The 21,560-nt window shown below is 40.0% G+C and overlaps 1 non-coding gene across 1 annotated transcript; it reads right to left on the bottom strand.

Moving 5' to 3' along the window:
• Positions 1-974: 974 nt before the first annotated feature.
• On the bottom strand, positions 975-1,082 carry LOC131217826 (small nucleolar RNA R71). Its single transcript, XR_009157416.1, has one exon. It is a non-coding gene; the product is annotated as a small nucleolar RNA R71 (small nucleolar RNA).
• Between the last annotated feature and the right edge of the window lie 20,478 nt (positions 1,083-21,560).

Genomic DNA, 21,560 nt, shown 5'->3' with positions numbered 1-21,560 from the left:
ATATTTTAGATTTAGATTTTCTTCTAGTTCTAGTTCTTTTCAGAATACGTATAACTTTAGTACCTATGGATTCGACCTCGGTTTCACCGAGTTATTACTACATCGCGACCCTGCACTTGGGGTTGTGAACAAGTTTTTGCTGTTGTTGCGGGGGACTATGGCTATGTTTTTCTGGAATTAATTGGTATTAGAATTAGGTTAAGATTAAGTTTTTTTTTTTGCTTTATTTTTAGGTTAAGATTTTGTTTTTCTAAAATTGTTTTTAAAAACTAACATTGTTTTCTGTTTTGTAGCATCTTAACATAGCAACTCCAATTTGGTAACCTCTTTCCAATTATCTATTTCTTTTCTAGATTTCTCATTTGTTTTAGTTTTCTTTCTTCTTAGGTTTAGTTTCATTTAGTTACTTGAGGGCTGAGAGTGTTTCATGCCCAAGTGGGTCCGTCACAACACTCTCCGTCTCTTGAGTGAATGAAGATTAGTCGAAGGGTTACCTATCCATCGCATGATTAGACACCAGTTAAGACCCCTTGAGTCAATAAAAGTGATGAATGTAAATTAACTTCAACCTCCAGTTGAGGAAGTTCAAGATGAAAATGAGGTGCATAATTCACCCCCGCTTCATACTCTAAAAGATTATTTACAGCCGGTGGGGTGAGTACACCTTCCTGCATGATATTCCCATTGAATGCAGGAACGGTGGATGTTAAACCGGAGGTAATTCAACTCATTCCCAAGTTTCATGGACTAGAATTTGAAAGTCCATACTTGCATATGAAAGAGTTTGATGAGATAATATCTACATTACACTTCCCAAACGTGTCTGAAGACATAGTCAGACTGAAATTGTTCCCTTTCTCCATGAAAGCAAAGGCTAAGTCATGGTTACATTCCTTAATAACACAGTCCATTGGCACATGGGCTAAGATGATAAGGGAGTTCCTTAAAAAGTTCTTCCCATATCATAAAATAAATACCTTAAGGAAAACAATCATGAATTTTATGCAAAAAGAGGATGAAACCTTCTTTCAATGTTGAGAGCGATTTAAGGATCTTGTAAATTTATGTCCACAATATGGCTACGAAATATGACGTATAACAAGCTTTTTCTATGAAGGATTGACCTCATCAATGCACCAATTTGTGGAGATGATGTATAATGGGGAATTCATGAACAAGGAAGCCAATGATGTATGTGATTATTTTGATAAACTTGCTGAAAATGCACAATCATGGGATACCTCATCAAAAACCACCACTTTTAAGCCGACTCAATTAAAGGAAAATGGGAGGAATTTATGTTTTAAAAGAGGAAGATGATATAAATGTAAGAGTGGCTAAACTCACAAGAAAAGTTGAGGCCATAGAACTTAAGAAGGCATAACTTGACAAGGTTGCAGAAGTTATTTGAGGTATTTGTGCTTGTAACATACATACAACTTAGAATTGCCCAACAATTCCTGCATTTCAAGAAAGATTGAATAAGCAATCAAATGCCGTAAACAACTACCAAAGACCTTTCAAAGGACCCACCTCAAACACATACAACTCTAAATGGAGGAACCATCCAAATTTCATTTGGAGGAATAGACAAATGGCTAACCCACAGGAGGCCCTTACACAATTCTTGAATCAAAAGAGGCCTCAAGAGGATATGGTTCAAAAATTTGTGCAAAACCAAGAGCTATTCAACTAAAATACTGTGTAAACATTCCAAGATATCAAAACAGCCATGAGAATGTTTGCATCATCCATTCAAAGGATTGAGTCAAACTTAGAGAGTGGGAAGAAAGGGATGTTTCCAACCCAACCTCTCCCCAATCCAAAACCACAATATGAAATTGGTAACTCAAGCTTTTAAAATCAAATGGAGCAAGCTAAACCTATCACCACTCTTAAGAGTGGAAAGATCACTGACAAAAATATTCCGGTGAGGGCTGAAAAGCCTAAGGACCCGGAAGAAGATAATAATGATAGACTTAGCATTGTTTCACATGGGTTAGAACCAGAACCTCAAAGTAAGCTAATTGTACTATTATCTCAACGGTTGATTGCACCAAAACCTCTAGCTAACTCACAGGATATTCTAAAGGTGTTGAAACAAGTGAAAATTAACATCCCTCTATTGGACATTGTGAAACAAATCTCCTCTTACGCCAAATTTCTGAAAGATTTATGTATAACCAAGAGACGACAAAGCCTTCATCAGAGCTTTAACAACTTCAGGAGGAATTATGCTTATTTGCTCTGTTACTTCTGATATTGCTTATTTGGGATCAATCGAGAGATTCAATTTTCTTATCCGTCGCTACCAAACTCTCTCTCGGTTTGACAATTCCCTTTCGATTAGGATGCCTGTAATCTATAAATTTCTTAATCTAATTCATGAGTACCAGGATACATTTATGGTGGTCGATAAATTTCAGTCTAAGCATACAGCCATGTCCCTCAAAGCGATCGAGGTCACAATTGCTAGGGAACAATTTCCTACTATGTATGACAAACTGAAGGAGTTAGATTCAACTCTAATTGAGTTGAAGGCTAAGATCTCAACGATGGAGGATAAGCTAAAGGTGTTAAAAGAAGAAGAAAAATCTTTAACCAATATCAGATGTGGTCAGAAAGCTGAAGTCAATACATTAAGCATCTTCATGTGAGAGCATACTCCATTGATAGGCTATATGGTATGCTCGGTTGCTAAGACCAGAACTTCTCTTTATTGACAAGAAGCTAAGAGATCAAATATGTAATAGAAGATTGCCAACTTTTCTTCTTTTGAGTCCTAATTGCCATATATTTGTCTGCCTCTTTAATTGTTGTACTATCAGCTATAATTCTCTATTTTTAATGCAATCAGTCACATTTCCTTCTTCCTCAACAATGCCTTTGATACTTAGTTTTTTTTTTTCTTCTTCTTCTACAATGCTTAAAAGAAATAACCATCTTTTTGACATGACACAAATATGAAAAGTTGTGCGCCCAATCATTCCATCTTCCTCGAGAATGTTTCATGTCATTAATGGGCACTACAATCGCCATGATGCTTTAGCTTCGGGCACAAAAGGCTCCCCCAAGCCTTTTATAAAGGAATCAATGGTTCTTTCTCTACTTCATACTCAAATCTTTCTTGTTTCCAAATTAAATTTTTTTTTTCTATTGATGTATAACATGTCACAGATACGTTCCTAGGATGGTTGGGCCAAAAGAAGGTGGACTGTAAATTGACCGTAACTTTTTATCCAGGTATCATTATGTGGTGCACAACCTATTCATAGTTGGTCACTTCTATTTTTTTTGTCAGAAAATGCCCGCTTTTAGATCAAAAATGAATTTTTAGGAAAAAATTACTATTTTTAGTAATTCCAAAATTTTTAATATTTTTCTATTTTTAGAGTTCTAGATTTTCTTCCTTTTTAGAAATAACTTGTAATTATGTTAGGACTCTTCTAGCAAAATTTTATTTGGAATTTTTATTTTTAGAAATTAGGCTTTAGAAGAGTTTTAGTAGAATTAGGATTTTTATTAGAGTTAGAAATTTGCTATTTTTGATAATTACAAATTTTGAGTGTTTTTTTCTACATTAATGGTGTAAGGTACATAGATATTAGACATGCATCAATCAAATTACAAATTTTATAGAATTTATTTATATTTTTCTTACTTTTTTTAATCCTCGTGGAATCGAAGAGTCTCTGTGAGGAGTCAGAGAAGATCTGTGGATTGGGAGTAGTTATCCTTGAGGAAGACGGTGATCGACCTTATCATGTTCATCCCTACGTCAATTGTTATCAGAGTAAGGACTCCCCTCGGGCCGATGGCAAACAACGAAGGTATGGACTAAAATCCTATAGACGGTGATCCAGGGATTCATTATCTTTCGAAAAGAATGGAAGCTTTCTACCAGGAGAGTCAGTAGACCATACAAGGGCTGCAGGCAACCCTCGACCATCTTGCAGATGCGCTAATTCTGCCCCTAGCCCTAAGCGATGCTCAACTGCCTGTGGTTGTTGTATGGCACAACCTCAATTTCCATAGAGAACTACCAATGGTGAATCATAAGGTTACACCAAATGATGCGAATTCTAGTAACGAGCTCCTCGATGAAGGTTTTACTCGACGACCAGTCTATGGAGGCGAACGTCTAAATCGTGTTAAAAGAGATTATCGATGTAAGGTCGAAATTCCCAGTTTTAATAGATTATTATGTATAGAAGATTTTCTCAATTGGCTTGCCGAAGTATAACGATATTTTAATTACATGAATGTGAGAGAGCTTAAAAATGGGAAGTTGGTAGCCTTCAAATTAAAATCTGCTGCTTCTACATGGTGGGAGCAATTACAACTCTCAAGTGCCCAACAAAACAAGGCACTTATCTCATCATAGCCACGGATGAGATGCCTTCTTCGATCATGGTTCCTCCCTAGTAATTACGAGCAAGTATTGTTTCAATAATACCAAAATTATTGACAGGGGAATCGAACCGTTATAGATTATACTAAAAAATTTCAGCAGCTTGAAACACGGAACGACCTATCAGAAACTGAATCGCACACCACCACTTTGATAATGAGGAAGCCGGTATATATGCCAAAGGTGGAGATAAATTTACAATGACACAACATCTTTCAAACAATGTGCACTATAAACCAAAAAGTTTGTAATGTGATCATTGATATTAGGAGCAGTGAGAATCTCGTATTAGAAAGCATGCTCTTTTAACTCGAAAATAAATTTTTAAGAAAAATTTACTATTTTTTTTAATTTCAAAATTTTTAATATTTTTCTATTTTTAGACTTTTAAATTTTCTTCCTTTTTAGAAATAACTTGTAATTATGCTAGGACTCTTCTAGCAAAAGTTTATTTAGAATTTTTTTTTTAGAAATTAGGCTTTAGAAGAGTTTTAGTAGAATTAGGATTTTTATTAGAGTTAGAAATCTTCTATTTTTAATAATTACAAATTGTGAGTTTTTTATTTTCTATATTAATGGTGTAAGGTACATAGATATTAGACATTCATCAATGAAATTATGAATTTTATAGAATTTATTTATATTTTTCTTGCTTTTTTTTTTCCTCATGGATTCGAGAAGTCTTTATGAGGAGTCCAGAGAAGCTTCGTGGATTTGGAGTAGTTATCCTTGAGGAAGACGGTAATCGACCTCATCACGTTAATCCCTGCATAATCTATCATGGCCACTACACCTCTTTTTCCAATCAATCAGGCTCCATCTTTCTTGAGGGAAGTTATTTCCCTTAAGATCGGTTCCTTTGCTCATTCCTCTCTTCATTTTGACATTTACTCATTCTCTGCGAGTTCCAGGATATTGTGGAGAATGATGCTCTAACCAAGCTCCAATGCATTGACAATGTTTATTTTATTTTCAAAAATGACCTCGAAATATTGGACACTCATGCAAATGAGCATGCCGCCATTCATAAGGAGTCAAACATACTCTATGACCAATATGATGCGGCCTGGTATAATTGCCTGCACTAGACTAGACAACATCATTTCAATAAGGTGATATTGTAGACCCTCCAATTTCAGCGTAAAGAGGTCGACAATGATCTCTAGGAGCTGAGCGTCATTGCCCTGAGAGGGATTCGGATTACTCCAAAATTCTTTAGAATTTCATCAACTCTCAGCTTGATATTTATCAAGCTTGGTCGCGTGAAAGCAGTGAACGGAAGAAACAAGGCCAATATAATCGGTTGTCGTATTGACCAAGTTTTACGCTTCCTCAACCATATTTATTATAGGGTCAAGAATCCTGGAAGGCTTAAAGGTAGATGGCCGACTTTATCAGGGAGCTTTCCCTTAAGGAGTTTGAAGAAATAAGGGCAGATTACGCCTAAACTGCATATCAGTCAAATCTCCTTTTTTTTCTTTTTCTTTTTCTTTGTGTTTGTTTTTTTTATATGTAATCGGCTCAAGCCACACTTTGTCTACTCTTATCGGCCTAATAATAAAATTTATATTTCCTTACATCTGTATCTAATTCTCGACCAATTTCAGCTTATTATGCATGAACTGTGATTAATCTAGCCATCGTTTGGCCTAATCTCACCATATCTCCCATAGACTGGAATGATAAGTCTTTAAAAATTGACCATTGATAGGGTTTTTTGTAATTTTTTCCCTACATATCGTGAAGCACTGTAACGTCTTAGAAAAATTCGTACAAAGACCCAAGTACCACCTCATACAGAAAATCCTTAAAGATCGTATATTGTGGAAATTAGACGAAAATTAATTAAGTACTAAACTAAATTAATTGGTGGACTTGCTTGAACCACTATCTATACGAACTGTAAGACCCAAAACCATTAAAATCACTAACTCAACATTACTTCAAAACCTACGAGAAATCCCAAAACCCAGTTGCTCTCGGGAGCATATTGAAACTCCGTATCGGACCTGTACCACGCGTCGAAAGTCTGATTACCGCGAAACTATAAGGTTATGTCCGCCTTACTGGGCTTGACAATTAACATGGGAATTGAGCCCAAATAGTATTTAGAAATGCACAACTTGAGCCTTGAGCAAAGTGTGTGAGAAACGTGAATATCTTTAGAAAGTGAACCAGAACTTAAGTGAATTGGACCGTTCGCTTGCAAATAAAATTGAAGACTTCAGACTGTTAGATTCTAACCCAACTATACCCATAGATCAGGGAAATTTTCCTGCACCTATTGGTATACTTGTGGCCTTGATCGAGTAACAACGATTGTCGATCTGATGCAGGTCCTTCACGGCCGATCAGTTTATTAGATCACACCATAAACATAGTCCTAGCATAGATCTATTATCAGGGAACTTGCTCCATGACTTAGGTGAGAAATGGACCTTCTTAAGGGTCCCGTTTGTCAAAAATAGGCACCCTTTGGCTATAACCTAAGTATACTATGGCCCTAGGGCCATTGACATCACTTTAGGTCTTTTTAAAGACCTTAAACCACCTCTCTCTCATTCCATATGAATTTCTCTAACCCTAGGTGAGAGAAGAGAGAAAAGAGGAGAAAGGAGTGACGAGCAGAGAGAGATCAGTAGATTGTTACTGGGATTCACTCCCATCACACCACGTACTGAATCGCCACCCCACCATCGCTGCACCATCGATTCTAACTCTGATTTGGGTAAAAAATCCCAACCTTAATAATGTTTTAGGAATTCAAATAGAGGAATTAGCGAAATAGTTAACCTATTTCAATGTTTAGGTACCGTTGTTCTGTATACGGGGACGTAGGATTCGAACCGAGGAATCCGATGGAAGGTACGGGCTATAAATGTTTAGGTTATGGTTTTCAAGGCTTTCAATGTTAGTAATGATTTATGTCTGACTTGATTGCTACCATATGATCTTAGTTACGATGTATTCGATAAACTATACATGTGTGTGGACTTTTTGATTATATAATGCATTTCAGGTGTTTGTTGAAATGTTTGAATGAAAGTGAAATTATGATTTATGCTTACCATGACTATTAATCTAGAATACATGTTTGTTGTATGTATGACAACTCCTTTATGAAAGGACCTGTCGTAATATATGTTATAACTAATTTAATTTATGTATGTAGTATTATGTAGTCTAAGTGTTTGATAAAATGTCTGAATGAGAAATTGTTTGATAAATTGCTTCCAACAAGGGTGTTGAGATGGGAGTCTCAACTACCTTATCCATATTTGTAGTTTCCTTCATATAATGTAAATTGCTGCTATGTGATTTATGGATGAAATGCATATGTATAATAACTTGTCCAATGTGTTTGATAAAATGCTCAAATGGGAATTATGCTTGGATTGTTCGTTAAATGCTGTTATGATTAACATATGTGATTACCTCTTGCATTTGAATATGATTGGGACTATTACACAATCAAGGCAATCAGTAACGATTCTCGATTGAGTGGCCGAACTAGTTTCGCCACATTAGATACGTTCGATGAATCTGAGTCGTATGGTGATTGTTGACAGTGGTTAAGCCATGCAGAGTGCTTACGTGCTCTATGTCGATCAATTCAACATGCGCTCAGACCAATCGTACTTGTCAAATAATCCGATTGGCCTATTGTGTGTTTACCATGTATAGACACTATTGCTTGAATCTAAGGTACCACTTACCAATGTAAAGCCTGTTTAACCATGGTACTAGGATCCGCTAAGACTCATGAGCTGGCCATGGTAGTGTATGGGACACTGTGATCGAGCTGTTAGCCTACGCTAGGGTGATTAGCCCTCCTGTAGTGACCAGTGAGCAACCCAAACTCGTGAGCCGAATATGGTAGTGCATGGGACACCGTATTCGAGTTGTCGGCCTACGTTCAGGTGACGAGCATCCTGTAGTGACCTCGAGTATAAATTAGGCCTACGTTGAGGTGACGAGCCTCCTTGTAGCAACCTCGAGTGTAAACTCTTGAGCTTGGCTATCCACTATTTTCATCAGGGGTGATACCCTACAACTTTCCTATCGTATGTGATTAACTAGGATTGACGACCCTAGATGGATCCTTGCTTAGATAAATGATAAAAATGGAGGTACCTTAGCTTCCCGAATCTACTGTATTAATATGCCTAATAAATTACTTGGTTAAAACGACCATGCACCACATTACATGTGCTTTGGCGAGGAAGCGCACTTTTAAAGAGTTTGCCATGCGTGATCGTTAGATGAAGTCACCAAGGGAGTGCAGGCGAGGGCATGCATCAATGCAGCATACCATCCCAACATTAATAAGAGTACTTAGGATATGATTGTTGTACAACTTTATCATTACTGCTTGACTGAATTGATAACATGTTAACCTTTGCCTTATAGAACCACTGAGTTGATCACTCACTCCCACTCTGGGACGGTGTTTTAAAACACCAACCAGACTCTGATTTAGTTGTAAATTGCGATGAGGCTTACGTGATGGAGTCGGACTTCTTTGACCAGCAGGAGTTCTCCTACGTTCAGCTCTTAGGCGAGTCTATGTAGACCTAGACTTGCGTCGTCGGGATTTCAGGGATATTGGATTAGTGGAACATTCACATTTTGTCATTTTGTATAACTTGAAACAAAGTATGTATATATTCGACCTGGTAGCACGTTCATACTCTGGAGGTTATGAAACATGTATATACTTCATATATTTAGTTCAGTCTTCTGCTTGCTTATTTACATTAACTTTCGAGTATGATATGCTGATTTAGTGTAATCTCACTCATGTTTAATGCACTAATATGGACAACATTTAAACATCATTATCTATGTTGCATAAGTGATGCATTGGAACTTAGGAGTTGGGCTTTGATCGACCCTCAATTTTCTGGGCGTTACAAGTTGGTATCAAAGCATGATTTGGATTAAACTGAAACTGGGTTATGGTAACATGATGCACTTTGACACACTTTGACTTAGGTGTGGGAGAAAAATGTAGAAATGAACATAGGACTCCAAGTTTCACCGGCGGGCGAGATTGACAATCGAAATGTAACCCGTACGCATTCGAGATCATGTAAAATGATCTCGATTCCTTCTTAGGCCGTCAAACAACAGGTTTAAACTATTACCTGGCAAATCCCAAACTTAGAACACGCCGAAAGGCGTGAATGTGTGTGAAATGGACCGAAGAAATGAATTTCACGGACATAGGGGCCCATACCGTAAAATTCAGTGGGACAGAGGGGGTCCCCCGCACCATTTCGGAGCCCCGAGAGGGGGAGACCACTGCCCCCAGGCGGTGCCATCGCCACCTATCCAGGGGATCGCGACATGCCCCACCCACCTCCAGCGGGCCGCGGCTGGCCCGCGAATTCGGCGGCCTGCCACCCTAACCCACGTGTGGGGCCTTGCACTCGTGTGGGACCTCCCTATTTAGGTCCCCTTGGCCTCCCTTTGTCCATTCCACCCCCATTCCAAGCTTTCAAACCCTCCAAATTTACATTTCCTCTCTCAAATCTCCCTTTTATACACAAAGCTCCATCTTATTCTATATTACACACCATCCTCTACCATTTCCCTCAAAACCCTTTTCTTACAACCCTCCATTTTCCCATTTCCTACCTATTTGAGCACAAAAGCTCTCTTTTATATCTCATAGCCCTCCAAATCCACAAACCCATCTCACCTTTCAAGCTTTTCCAACCCCATGGTTCTTTTTGAGCTAGTTGCTATTATTTCCTCCCTCTCCACACTCCTTTCCCTTATAGGAAAGAAGAGGGCATCCGTTGATGAAGCCGGGCCTAGCCGCCCAACCCGTTCGAGGAAGAAGACGGGTGCCGAAGCAAACACAAGTGCCGAGGGAGAAAGAAGATCAAAATAGGATCTTGACCTGTGGATCCCTATCAAGAGATCACTACCGTCGGGCATCGAATTAGGTAGGTTCCGTAACCAAAGAGTTGTATTCGAAGCTCATGTGGATGAAAGGGTTTTCGGGTTGTACCCAGTGATGGACATGCCTGGAAAAAGGGTGGGGTCCCATATTTGAGGGGAATACCCATGTGAGTGAAGGAGCAGTGCGTGCCTTTTATGCTCATATACGGGACCCACTACTAGAGCCGTTATAGTTTACTCTCCCTTTGGGAAGAGAGCAAGCCATAGTCAATGTTGACGTGATAGATTGTATCATAGGCATGGAGCGTGCACTTGTACATGTTAGTGAGGCAAACCTTGCCAGTGAACGAGAAAGAAATGCCAGCTTGAGCGGTGGAGGTGAGGAAATAGCCTTGCATCGACCAAATTGACAAACAATTTCTGCCTGCTCCACCACATATTCACATATAATGTATACCCCAGGTGGAGTAACTGCACAGAATGTACTCGGCTTATGATGGATTTCTTATACAGAGCTAGTCAGGGAGACAAGCTATGTCTGCCTACATTTGTGCTGTCTCAGATTGTGGGTATTAGACGATCTATACGGGGAGATGCCTCACTTCCCTTCAGTCAACTTATTTGGTAAATTGCCCACCACTTCAGCTTCAGACTCCATATGGATGACATTGCCCCGATTCATATCATCAGTGATGTTACACTCAACAATATGGGCATAGGCCCCAAGCAGTGACAAGCAAGGCTTGATGAGTATGGGGATGAGATAGAGGAAGAGGAAGAAAGTAGTGAAGAAGAGGAGGAAGATGAAATAAAGGAAGGAAGTGAGAAGGAAGGAGGGGTGGGGGAAAGCAGTGAGGAAGAGGGAAGTGATGACGAAGAGCAGGAAGAGGAAGAAGAGGAGGCCCAAGATGTAGGTAGGGAGCCTCCTACTGTTACATATGACGATCGCCATGATTGGGCTGCCTTAAAAGCCCGCATGGCTCAAATTGAAGAGAACTAGGCCGTTCTGAGATAAGAGGTCAAGGAGACCCAGTCCGAATTGAAGCAAAAGCTTGAAGAGAATCAGGCCTATATGAAACAGAAATTTAAGAGGATGTCTCGCACTCTGAAGGCCCTCCTGTGCTATATGCAGGACAAGGGTGCTCCTCCACCTTCGCCAGAGTAAGAGGACTAGACTTATGTTGTAGTCATCTTTTGGTTTGCTTTGTTTCTTATTTTCTATGTAATAGCCTTGGTAGGCTTAGTTATGTGTTAGAGTAGTGGTGTGAAACTTCTACTAGATTAGCTCACATGCATTTTCTGTCATGATTCATGTAAGACTACATTTCATGTATTGTGACAATTTTGGTTAAATGAAATGCATGAAGCTTCTTTTGATTTGGAATATGTAGAATGCTTGAAAAGAAGATTTAAGTGTTGTTATTCAAAATCTTACACATGTTGCACCCTATGTTGTATATAGGGAATGCCTTTGAAAACCATTTGGAATACGACATGTCTTGTACTTGGCGAATCTATTGTTGGGGCACCTCCCCTGAACGATAGCCAAACAGACCCCAGTTTGGGCCCGAATTTTGAGACTATGCCAGATTCTCAGCCAACCACTAGCCCCACAAATGGGCCAACACCTTTTGCATTCCAGAACAGAACCGTGTGTCTTCATTGACACCATAAGTACCACAGTCGGCTCCTCCTCCTGATAGGTTGGAGCAGATGATATTTTTGAAGCAGCAGCAACAACAATTTTTTGCCACTATTGTGGGTGTCATTACTTAGAACATGAATATGGTCTCGCCTGCACCACCCATGTAGCCTGCTGGAAACATGAATACCAGCGGTCTATTTGAATGCTTCCAGCACTTCCGACCTCCCACCTTTGTGGGCACTCATAGGCCCGAGGAAGTCGAACACTGGATAGATCGCAGCTCTAAGATGCTGAAGTTGTTGCACTGCACTAAGGCAGAGCAGGTTGAGCTGGTCACATATATGTTTGAGAAGGCTATTCTATGGTGGGACAACATCCTATGAACAGTTCCTTCAGGACACGTGGACATGGGAGGCGTTTGAGACTCGCTTCCATAGGAAGTACTTCCCCCTCACTTACCGTAATGAAAAGGAAGGTGAGTTTCTTTACCTCCAATAGGGAGGAATGACTGTGTCAGAATATGAGAACAAATGTATGGAGCTAGCCAGATACACTCCTTTGATCCTAATAAATGAGCCGATGAAGATGCGGCATTTCTCAGATGGTCTGTGGCCCGATATCCACATGAAGATGTGTTGTGCTAGCATTCCCAACTATGTTGAGCTAGTGGACATGTCCCTATGAGATGAGTAGGATGGAGCAGACTATCTCACACACGTTTACCAATGGGCCCGAGGCCTCGATGTGATTTGCTGAATCAATCGTTCCTCGACAAGAGGCCGTGTGTGGATTCGCCTCATAGGCTTATGGCTCCACCGACATAGCCTAGGCGATCAGATATGTGGTGCACCTACTATAAGAGGATGGGCCATTCAGATACATATTATTTTATTAAGATGAGGGATAATGGTTTCGCGTCGCCTTAGAAGATCGGTCGTCAGCAACCGCAAGCTATATGAGCTTCACCTCTATGATCGACGCTACCAGCACAACCATTTTACCGACCACCTGTACCTCGAAATAGGCCACCTCAACAACATATAACAGTGCAACCGAATCATCCTCAACAGGCACGTGTACATGCACTAGTAGCTGGTGTATCTGAGACAGCAATGGCAGTGCCTTTAGCCTTTGAAGTCACTGCTCACATTCAAGGTACACATGTATTTCTATTAGTAGATATCGGGTCTACTATTTCGATAATATCATGCTCTATAGTCAAACGCTTAGGGTTGAGCAGTACCCCTATGATTAGGGTGAGAGTCCTTACCACAACGGGGACTTTCTCAAACGCTACTAAGTTTTGTAAAGATTGTCCGATAGACTTAGGGAGTAGAACAGTGCGCATTGACCTGATTGTCACCCCGCTGCATCATTATGACGTCGTCCTCGGCATGGATTGACTCACTGAAATGAAGGTAGAGAATGATTGCGATATCAGATTGGTGATAGCACATGCACCTGAGGGTATGGCCTTTACTTTCTCAGTGCAGGTCAGTTGGCCTTATCACATTAGTTGTTACACTTCCTTGTTGGAGAATGTTGATGGTTCGACACTTGGGGACACGTCTGTAGTTCAATATTTTACAGACGTGTTTAGGATAATACTTGAACTACCTCCTCGGCACGAGATTGACTTTATTATCGACCTTGTGCCTGGTGCGATACCCATTTCTCTACTGACGTATCGCATGCCTCCATGTGAAATGGAGGAGTTGAGGAGACAGATCGATAATCTGTTGGATGTAGGTTTTATACAGCCTAGTATATCCCTTTGGGGAGCACCGATATTGTTTGTAAAGAAGAAAGATGGGTCGATGGGTCGCTGCGATTGTGTATTGATTACCGCTGGTTGAACCAAGTGATAGTGAAAAACAGGTATCCCTTGCCCAGGATAGATGATCTGTTCGACCAGTTGAAAGGGGGCACAGTATTTCTCAAAAATTGACTTACAGTCTGAATATCATCAGTTGCGCGTCAGGGATGAGGGTAGAAAATAACATTCAAGATCAATTTTGGGCATTATGAATTTCTCGTGATGTTATTCAGACTTACGAACGCACCAATAGTGTTCATAGACCTCATGAACTAGGTGTTTCGGCCGTATCTGTACTGGTTCGTCATCGTATTAATAAATGACATTTTGATAAACTTCAAGAGCTGAAAGGAACACGAAGAGCACCTGTGAGTAGGCTTAAATACTCTCAGGAAGAATCAGTTGTTCGCTCAATACCGAAAATGTGACTTCTAGAAGGAAGAAGCAAGTTTCTAGGACATGTGGTGTCCAAGGAAGGTATTGTCATGGACCTTGCCAAGGTGACCGCGGTTCAGGACTAGGAGTAGCCTAGTTCGATTACAGAAGTGAGGAGTTTCCTCGGACTTGCTAGCTACTATCGCCGCTTCATCAAAGACTTTTCTAAGATAGCCAGACAGTTATTACAACTCACTCAAAAAGATCTTAAGTTTTCCTGAAATGAGAAAATAGAAGCAGTCGTTCAGGAATTAATTAAAGGATAAGCTGACATCCGCACCCATGCTAGTATTACCAGAGCAGAGGGTCAAGTACACTATCTACACCGATGCCTCTCGTGTTGGTTTGGGATGTGTGCTTATGTAGAAGGATAAGGTGATCGCCTATTCCTCACGATAGTTGAAAAAACATGAGGAAAACTACCCCACACATGACTTGGAATTGGCAGCGGTCATTTTCGCATTAAAGCTCTGGAGACATTACCTCTACGAAGAGGAGTTCGAGCTCTTTTGTGACCACAAGAGCCTCAATATATATTCACACAAAGGGACCTGAATATAAGGCAACGGTGATAGATGGAAACATTGAAAGACTTCAAGTTTGAGGTTTCCTACCATCCTGGTAAGGCTAACCTTGTGGCTGATGCATTGAGCCACAAGAAGACAATAGAATTTGCAGCTCCGCTGATGATAGAAGAATGGAATATGGTAGAGTTTGTGCGAGACTTCGAACAGAGGCTTACAATAAAGGATCCAATTGAGAGTGTCCTATACATCCACGTACACCCACTTATTGATGATCAAATCATTGTGGCTCAGAAAGAAGATGAACTGTTAGTGAAGATGAGAAAACGAGCAAGTGACAATGAAGACTCCGAATGGAGGGTTGGATTATATGGAGGTTTGAGACATCACGGCCGCGTATACGTCCTGATTCTCCATGACTTGAGAAGAGAGGTTCTGGAAGCTACACATAATTTAAGATTGGCAATGCATCCTAGTAGTACAAAGATGTATTAGGATTTGAAGCGTGCCATTAAGGAGTTTGAAGAAATAAGGGCAGATTAAGCCTAAACTGCATATCAGCCAGATCTCCTTTTTTTTTCTTTTTCTTTTTCTTGTGTTTGTTTTTTTATATGTAATCAGCTCAAGCCACACTTTATCTACTCTTATCGGCCTAATAAAATTTATATATCCTTACATCTGTATCTAATTCTTGACCAATTTTAGTTTATTATGCATGAACTGTGATTAATCTGACCATCATTTGGCCTGATCTCATCATATCTCCCATAGATTGGAATGATAAGTCTTCAAAAATTGACCATTGATAGGGTTTTTTATAATTTTTTCTCCACATATCGTGAAGCACTGTAACGTCTCGAAAAAATCCGTACAAAGACCCGAGTACCACCTCAGGCAGAAATCCTTAAAGACCATATACTGTGGAAATTAGACAAAAATTAATTAAGTAAGCTAAATTAATCAGTGGACTTACTTGAACCACTATCTATACGAACTGCAAGACCCAAAACCATTAAAATCACTAGCTCAACATTACTTAAAAACCTGCGAGAAATCTCAAAACCCAGTTGCTCTCGGAAGCACATTGAAACTCCTATTGGACCTGGACCGTGCGTCGAAAGTCCGATTACTATGAAACTATAAGGTTATGACCGCCTTACTGGGCTTGACAACCATCGCAGGAATCAAGCCAAAATAGTATTCAAAAACGCACAACTTGAGCCTTGAGTAAAGTGTGGGAGAAACATGAATATCTTTAGAGAAAGTGAACCAGAACTTAAGTGAATTGGACCGTTTTCTTACGAGCGAAATTGAAGACTTTAGACCGTTAGATTCTGACCCAACTACACCCATGGATCAAGGAAATTTTCCTGCACCTATTGGTATACTTGTGGCCCTGATCGTGTAACGATGACCATTGATCTGATGCAGGTCCTTCACGACCGATCAGTTCGTTAGATCGCACCATAAACATAGTCCTGATATAGATCTAATGTCAGGGAACTTGCTCCATAACTTAGGTGAGAAATGGACAATTCTAAGGGCCCTGTTTGTCAAAAATAGTCACCCTTTGGCTATAACCTAAGCATACTATGGCCCTAGGGCCATTGACATCACTTTTGGGCCTATTTAAAGACCTTAAACCACACCTCTCTCATTTCATATGAATTTCTCTAACCTTAGGAGAGAGGAGAGAAAAAAGGAGAAAGGAGTAAGGAGCAAAGAGAGATAAGTAGATCGTTGCTGGGATTCACTCCCATTAGACCACGTACTGAATTGCCACCCCACCATCGCTGCACCATCGATTCTAACTCCAATTTGGGTAAGAAATCCTAACCTTAATCTTATTTTAGGAATCTAAATAGAGGAATCAGCAAAATAGCTAACCTATTTCGATGTTTAGGCACCGTTGTTCTGTATACATGGACGTAGGATTTGAACTGAGTTCGAAACGAGGAATCCGACGGAAGGTGTAGACTATAAACATTTATGTTATAATTTTTAAGGCTTTTAATGTCAGCAATGATTTATGTTTGACTTGATTGCTGTCATATGATCTTAGTTACAATGTATTCGATAAACTATACATGTGTGTGAACTTTGTGATTATATATTGCATTTCATGTGTTTGTTAAAATGTTTGAATGAAAGTGAAATATGATTTATGCTTACCATGACTATTAATCTAGAATATATGTATCTTGTATGTATGACAACTCCTTTATGAAAGGACCTACCATAATATATGCTATAACTAATTTAATTTATGTATATAGTATTATGTAGTCTAAGTGTTTGATAAAATGTCTGAATGAGAAATTGTTTGATAAATCGCTTCCAACAAGGGTGTTGAGATGGGAGTCTCAACTACCTTATCCATATTTGTAGTTTCCTTCATATAATGTAAATTACTACTATGTGATTTATGGATGAAATGCATATGTATAATAACTTGTCCAATGTGTTTGCTAAAATGCTCAAATGGGAATTATGCTTGGATTGTTCGTTAAATGTTGTTATGATTAACATATGTGATTACCTCTTGCATTTGAATATGATTGAGACTACTAGGCAGTCCAGGCAATGGTTCCCTATTGAGTGGCCGAACTAGTTTCCCCACATTAGTACGTTCGATGAATCCAAGCCGTACGGTGATTGTCGACAGTGGTTTGGCCATGCAGAGTTCTTGCGTGCTCTATTTCGATCAATTCAACGTGCGCTCATACTAATCATACTTGACAAATAATCCGATTGGCCTATTATGTGTTTACCATGTATGGACACTACTGCTTAAATCTAAGGTACCACTTACCAATAGAAAGCTCGTTTAACCATGGTACCAAGATTCGTTAAAACTCATGAGCCGGGCATGGTGGTGTATGGGATACTGTGATCGAGGTGTCGGCCTACGCTGGGGTGACTAGTCTCCCCGTAGTGACCAGTGAGCAACCAAAACTTGTGGCTGAATAAGGTGGTGTATGAAACACCGTATTCGATCTGTCGGCCTACGTTCAGGTGACGAGCCTCCCGTAGTGACCTCGAGTATAAATTTGTCCTACGCTTAGGTGATGAGCCTCCCCGTAGCGACCTCAATTGTAAACTCTTGAACTTGCCTATCCACTGTTTTCATCAGGGGTGATGCCTTACAACTTGCCTATCGTATGTGATTTACTAGGATTGATGACCTAAATGGATCCTTGCTTGGGTAAATGATAAAAAGGGAGGTACCTTAGCTTCCCGAATCTATTGTATGACTAAGCCTAATAAATTACTTGGCTAACATGGCCATGCACAGCATTTCATGTGCTTTGGCGAGGAAGCACACTTTTAGGGAGTTTGTCATGTGCGATCGTTAGATGAAGTCATTGAGGGAGTGTAGGTGAGGGCATGCATCATTACAGCATACCATCCTTACATTAATAAGAGTACTTAGGATATGATTGTTATACTTCTTTATCATTACTGCTTGATTGAATTAATAACATGTTAACCTTTACCTTATAGTACCACTAAGTTGATCACTCACTCCCACTCTGGGATGATGTTTTAAAACACTAAGAAGACTCTGATTTAGATGCAGGTTGCGATGAGGCTTACGTGATGGAGCCGGACTTCTTTGACGAGGAGGAGGAGTTCTCCTACGTTCTGCTCTCAGACGGGTCTGTGTAGACCTAGAGCTGCGTCGTCGAGATTATAGGGATATTGGATTAGTTGAACATTCACATTTTGTCATTTTGTATAACTTGAAACAAAGTATGTATATATTTGGCTTGGTAGCACGTTCATACTCTGGAGGTTATGAAACATGTATATACTTTATATATTTAGTTCAATCTTCCCTTTACTTATTTACATTAACTATGGAGTATGATATGCTGATTTAGTGTAATCCCACTCATGTTTAATGCACTAATATGGACAACATTTAAACATCATTATCTATGTTGCATAAGTGATGCGTTGGAACTCGGGAGTTGGGCTTTACTCGACCCCCAATTTTTAAGGCGTTACAAGGACATAAGCACCTCCTCAGAGAACTTTTTCAACTATAAATAGTCCGTCCAAAGTGGGCGACCATTTGCGAAAAGTAGCATCCTTGGTTCCAAGAGGTAATAATACCTTCTAAACCATATTGCTTTCTTCAAAAGCCTTCTTTTTCACCTTCTTGTTATAAGGTCAGGGTACCCTAGATTTGTTGGATATAATAGAGTTTAAGGCTTTCAATTGTATTTCATTTGAATTATTGAGTTCGACCAACATAACTTCTGTAAACTCGACTAATATGAGATTAGCCTAATAAGCTACCTTTAACGATGACACAATTATCTCCAATGGTAATACTATATCTATATGTAAGCATGAATGGACTCACCCCGATGCTTTTCCGAGATGAATTTTGACAAGCGAAAAAGCCTCAGATAACTTAACATGCCACTCTCTAGAGTTTACATCGATCATCTTGGACAGAATATTTTTAATAACTTTATTAGTAGCCTTGGCCTGGTTGTTGGCTAAGCATAATAACTTGATGACTACAACAACTTAATTTTATACTGATCGACTATTACTTTTACTTCCTTGTATAAGAAAGGTGTGCCTCGATCCATAGTAATCAATTCCATAATCTCAAATTGATGGATTATATGGATTTCAATGAATTTGATAATTTCGTGATGACTGGTTTCTATCATGGGCTTTACTTTTACCCATTTAATGAAGTAAATTGATGTTTACAATGATAAAACTATGACCTTTTGATGAAGGATGATAAATTTTGCCTATTAAATTAATAGTCCATACTCGAAATGGCCAAGATTTAAAAATAGAATGTAATTCGGCCGTTTGTATATGTTGTATCGGCCCATGTTTTTAACATGCTTCATATCCTCTAGCATATTGGATACACTTAGTTATCATTCTCGGCCGGAAATATCCATAAAAACGGAGCGTAAGTCTCATTTTCCTCCTAACTTGATGTGCTCAATAGATTCTCTTATACACTTCGCCCATGGCTAATATGTGTAAGACCCGTATCCTAGCTTGTACCGTTCCGAATGCCTCTGCGGTCCTCCCAGTCGAATTCTGGCGACCCGCGACCTGTGGATTCCATTTGCGCTTGACCGCGAGTCACACCCTATTCACCCAAGTCGGTTCGACTTGAGACCCATGCCATTGTGACCATGTCATCGCTACGATTCCGATGCTGCATCTCGTGTGTCAATCCGACGTCTAGATCTCAAGATATGACCCATGTACGATCATAGCGGTGGACCACACATTGCGGGCCATGGTGTACACGTTTCCCCATAATCATAATGAGGATGATGTCATCCTAGGGATGACATCACCCTATTCTACAACCTAACCTACCCCCCTTACCTAGCCTACCCCATAAATGCTCTTTTTTTTAAAAAAACTCATTATTACACCTCTTACAACCCATTCTTTCACTCTCTCTATCCTCTCACTTTCTCTCTCTTCTTCTTCACTTCCATTGCTAGCCATGGACGTCCTAAGCAAGCTCCATTTCCAACCCTCTTACCTCTAGATCTCTCCTAATCTAACCCTTAGAAGCCCATCTCCACCATTGGAAGGAGTCCTGGAAGGCTTATAAACCCATGGGAAGAAGAAGAAGGAGAAGATCAAGTGGGTGTTTCTCTCTCTTTCTCTCTCCCTCTCTCTCCCTCTCTTATTCATCTGTTTTATCTATGAAGATGTGATTGTGTGGCCCACTTAATGAGTTGTGAATGCCCAAACGGCTCATCAAATGGACCTCACTTTGACGTGTGTATTACCCACATCATTCAACTATTTAGGTGACCCACCTGGACAACATGTCTGTAGGTGGGGCCCACCTTAAAATGCATGTCTTAGACAACGGTCCAGCGTCCAAGGACGCTGGACATTGCCACTGTAAAGTATGAGGACAGTGGGTGTACTATCGTCCAGAGAAAGAAAAAAAAGAAAAAGAGGGGCTTTTGGGATGGGTTGTTGATGCAGGCCCCACCTTGGTGTATGTATAAAATCCACGCCGTCCATTTCGTTTCTTGGCCCATTTTAGATGTTGAGCCAAAAGATGAGGCTAATCTGACAATCAACCGGGCCATACCATAGGAAATAGTAGTGGTTACCATTAAAGAAACCATCTTGATGTTTTTATTTGCCAAATATGCTGCATATTGGTGTTGTTTGGCTTGTCTTGGGCTGTAGAAGTTAATGGACGGGACGGATTTCCCTGATGTTGGCCCTACCATGGAAAATATTTAGAAAAACTATTTTCTTAAAAAAAAAACAAGACAGGAGGAAGCAGCGCTGACGCTGCTGCTGTCACTGCCAGCGGACGAGCTGGGCCTCACGGCTCCAGCTGTGGGCCCCACCGTGATGCGTGTCGACCATCAACACCGTGCATTTGATGGGTCCCTACAAACCAGGTGTCCATCCTAAAAATCAACCTTATACGGGACTCATGCGGGCCACACCATATAAAATCATGTGAAAACATGCCTAAACATATAAAATCATTTGGTGGGGCCTACCTGAGTTTTGGATGTGATTGAAACTTGGTTTGGACCTCTAATTTTATGGGACACATATAATGGACGAAGTAGATCTGATTAATGTGGGTCCCACCTAGGATAAAAGAAAAAAAAATATGCATGTATTTACCTTGACGTCTAGACTCTCTGGACGTCCAACGTTAAATAGGGAGGGCACACTTGGCCCCAATTGTGGACCCTACCATGATGTATGTTTTACATCCATGCCGTTCATTTAATAGGTCCCCTTTTATGATGCGTTGGTTCCAAAAATCAGTCATAA

The sequence above is a fragment of the Magnolia sinica genome, chromosome 10 (genome assembly GCF_029962835.1).
Source record: "Magnolia sinica isolate HGM2019 chromosome 10, MsV1, whole genome shotgun sequence".
NCBI lineage: Eukaryota > Viridiplantae > Streptophyta > Magnoliopsida > Magnoliales > Magnoliaceae > Magnolia > Magnolia sinica.
This window is presented reverse-complemented; position numbering and strand designations above follow the sequence as displayed.